Source organism: Eriocheir sinensis, unplaced genomic scaffold (assembly GCF_024679095.1).
Source record: "Eriocheir sinensis breed Jianghai 21 unplaced genomic scaffold, ASM2467909v1 Scaffold994, whole genome shotgun sequence".
Lineage (NCBI taxonomy): Eukaryota > Metazoa > Arthropoda > Malacostraca > Decapoda > Varunidae > Eriocheir > Eriocheir sinensis.
The window spans coordinates 117501-121221 of NW_026112379.1; the positions used below are offsets into that span (position 1 = coordinate 117501).

Genomic DNA, 3721 nt, shown 5'->3' on the forward strand with positions numbered 1-3721 from the left:
CACATACCCCCCCCACCCACCACACACACAAACAGCCCCCCCCTCCACCCTTCCCCCGACCCCCCACACCTGTCCCCCTTCACAGGTGCGCCGCGTCCGCCACTAATTAAGGAACAAACGCCATAATAATAATCTATCAACACGCCCCGCCCCAGCTGACCGCCATCACGTGACCTGTTATTGCCGCCGCTAATGGGGTCACTCACGCCAAAGAGGGGGGGAGGGGGGAGGGGGGTGCTGTGAGGTAATTAGCAGCACAGGTGTAATGCACAGGTAACGTTGCCCCACCTGTAATTAGGGATGTTAGCTTGTTGTTCTTGTTTTTTTTATTATTATGTTATTATCGATGTTGGTGTTTTTTTCTTCTTTTTTCTTCTTTCGCTTCATTTTTATTCGTATTATGTTATTATTATTCCTGTTATTGCTGTTGTTATATATATTTTTTTCTTTTCTTTCTTCATCTTCTTTTTCTTATTATTATTATTGCGATTTTTTCCTCTCTTCTTTTTCTTCATTTTCATTCGTATTATCTTGTTATCATTCCCGTCGCTGCTGCTGGTAATATATATTTTTTTCTTCATATTCTTCTTTTTCTTCTTATTATTATTATTACGAAGGGTTACATATTATTTTTTCCTTTTCTTCTTTTTCTTCATTCTCGTTCGTATTATCTTGTTATCATTCCCGTCGCTGCTGCTGTTAATATATTTTTTTTCTTCTTTCTTAATATTCTTCTTTTTCTTCTCATTATTATTACGAGCGGTTACATGTGAGTGGTTTTCTTCTCTCATTTGTTCATTGGGAGCGGCGAGTAGCAGGCTTTTTTTTGTACTTTTTTTTACAGCAAAGGAGACAGTTCAAGGGCGTAAAAAAAGAAAACAATAATGAAAAAAAAAAAGCCCGCTACTTACTGCTCCTGAATAGAGTACAGAGGAGTGGCCAAAAAGAGAGGTCAGTTTCGGGAGGAGAGCCTTTGAGCCGTGTCCTTTGAAGTAAAAAAAAATATTATTCATATATTTGTTTAGTGATGATTAACTTACTGAATTGACTGAAAACTGACTGACAAACCAACTGACTAACTGAATAAGATACTAACTGATTGACCAACCGACGAACTAAAATACTGACTTGGTGACTGACTGACTGACTGAAATATGGATGAAAAACAAACTAACAAAATTAACTGACTAACTTCCGAACTGACTGATTCTTTAGCTAACTGACTGACTGACTGACTGGCTTTCTTACTGACTAACTGATTGACTTTTTAACCCATCCGATGTGACTGGCACGGATTTCGCCTTCACTGGTAGCCTGGTAACATACACTCCCAGGTCTTTCTCTGCCTCTGTGGTGGATAGTGGAGTGTTTCCCATGTGGTATTGGTGTGCTGGATATCCCTTCACTGGTAGCCTGGTAACATACACTCCCAGGTCTTTCTCTGCCTCTGTGGTGGATAGTGGAGTGTTTCCCATGTGGTATTGGTGTGCTGGATATCCCTTCACTGGTAGCCTGGTAACATACACTCCCAGGTCTTTCTCTGCCTCTGTGGTGGATAGTGGAGTGTTTCCCATGTGGTATTGGTGTGCTGGATATCCCTTCACTGGTAGCCTGGTAACATACACTCCCAGGTCTTTCTCTGCCTCTGTGGTGGATAGTGGAGTGTTTCCCATGTGGTATAGGTGTGCTGGATATCCCTTCACTGGTAGCCTGGTAAAATACACTCCCAGGTCTTTCTCTGCCTCTGTGGTGGATAGTGGAGTGTTTCCCATGTGGTATTGGTGTGCTGGATATCCCTTCACTGGTAGCCTGGTAACATACACTCCCAGGTCTTTCTCTGCCTCTGTGGTGGATAGTGGAGTGTTTCCCATGTGGTATTGGTGTGCTGGATATCCCTTCACTGGTAGCCTGGTAAAATACACTCCCAGGTCTTTCTCTGCCTCTGTGGTGGATAGTGGAGTGTTTCACATGTGGTATTGGTGTGCTGGATATCCCTTCACTGGTAGCCTGGTAACATACACTCCCAGGTCTTTCTCTGCCTCTGTGGTGGATAGTGGAGTGTTTCCCCTGTGGTATTGGTGTGCTGGATATCCCTTCACTGGTAGCCTGGTAACATACACTCCCAGGTCTTTCTCTGCCTCTGTGGTGGATAGTGGAGTGTTTCCCATGTGGTATTGGTGTGCTGGATATCCCCTCCCAAGGTGCAGGACTAAATATTTCTTCATTGAATTGTAGCAGCCACTTTTTCTTCCATTCCTGTAGCTTGGTAATGTCTTCTGGTAGAAAATCCGTAGTCAAGGGGTTAACTACAAAACTAACCGACCAAATACCACCTCACCTAAACAATTAAACAACAACCCAACAAAAACATCAATCAACCCAATGACGGACTAACTGACTCGCTCACTAAACAACAGACCACGTGACCGCCCAATGCATCGAGTAATTAGGTATTTAACGAACACCTGGACTTCACAACACGCCAACTAGCCAGGTAACCAATGAGCCAGACAACACGTGAGGCAATTAACTACCTGGCCAGCAAATTAACTAACTAATGGGGCAACAGCGTGATTTGCCACATTAACTAACGGCCGGGAATTAATGGAATGGGTAAACAGGGAACATTTTTTTTATCATTTGGAACTTGTTGGTCGTTGTTTTTGGTCTCTGTTTTTGACTGAACGAAGAGATTGAGGGAAGAAGGAAATAATTGCGGTAATGTTCGAAAATAAGAAATACGTGACAGGAACAAGTATGCAGTCAGCCAAAAATCGAGTAAATAATTATAATGAAAGTTGATAGGAAAGAAACGTGGAGAGAAAAAATACCGTCCGGAAAATAATAAAAGAAGGTCCAAAACTTGACGAAAAATAGAAAAACTGCCAGAAAATTAAAAATAAATGCCCGAAAGTTTAAAAAAAGCTAAAGAAATTAATAAAATCTTCGAAGAATTTAAAAAAATACTCAGATGAATAAAACAAAGTCCAGAAAGTAATAAAAAAGACCCCCCCCAAAAAAAGACCCGGAAATTTGGAAAAAGAAATGAAAATAGAAAAAAACTGTCCACTGCTATACTTTTTAATCTCTCGCTCCAAATAATAATAACAATAGTAACATCAACATCGCCAACAACAACAACAACAATAATAATAATAATAATAATAATAATAATAATAATAATAATAATAATGGAGAGATTGAAAATAAAAGGAAGCATTCAAGATAATATTCGTAATTAAGAAATGGACGAAAAGAATATCTATGAAAAAGCAGACATATGAGGGGGGGGGGGGGGGGGGTGATGATGATGATAATAATAATAATAATGATAATAATAATAATAATAATAAAAACAACAACAACAACAATCAGATTTCCCATATCACACACAACCTTCCAAAATCTATCACCAACTCGTTACAGTGAAAGCCAATCCCTAATCTACCCAAACATATACATTGACGCGGCTCACCAATTCTTTCTTTAACACCCAAAACATAAAAATAAACAAAGAACGACGCAAAACAGATTTCACACGCGCCTAACCCTTCCCTGATCCCTCATAACATGCATTTCCAAACTAAATCCTTCATAAATACGATCGCCTCGCTTTTAGTGGGATCAGATTCTGTTTTATGTATTTCAATTCTCTATATATTTTTATCTGTTTTTTTTGTATTTATTTCGCTCATCATTTTTTGTTTGGTATTGTTTAATG

At 39.7% G+C, this 3721-nt stretch overlaps 1 long non-coding RNA gene across 1 annotated transcript; it reads left to right on the forward strand.

Moving 5' to 3' along the window:
* The first annotated feature begins 1268 nt into the window (after positions 1-1268).
* LOC126995132 (uncharacterized) lies at positions 1269-2272 on the forward strand. The gene is made up of 3 exons (XR_007749986.1): positions 1269-1631; positions 1731-1829; positions 1929-2272. It is a non-coding gene; the product is annotated as an uncharacterized LOC126995132 (long non-coding RNA).
* The last annotated feature ends 1449 nt before the right edge of the window (positions 2273-3721 follow it).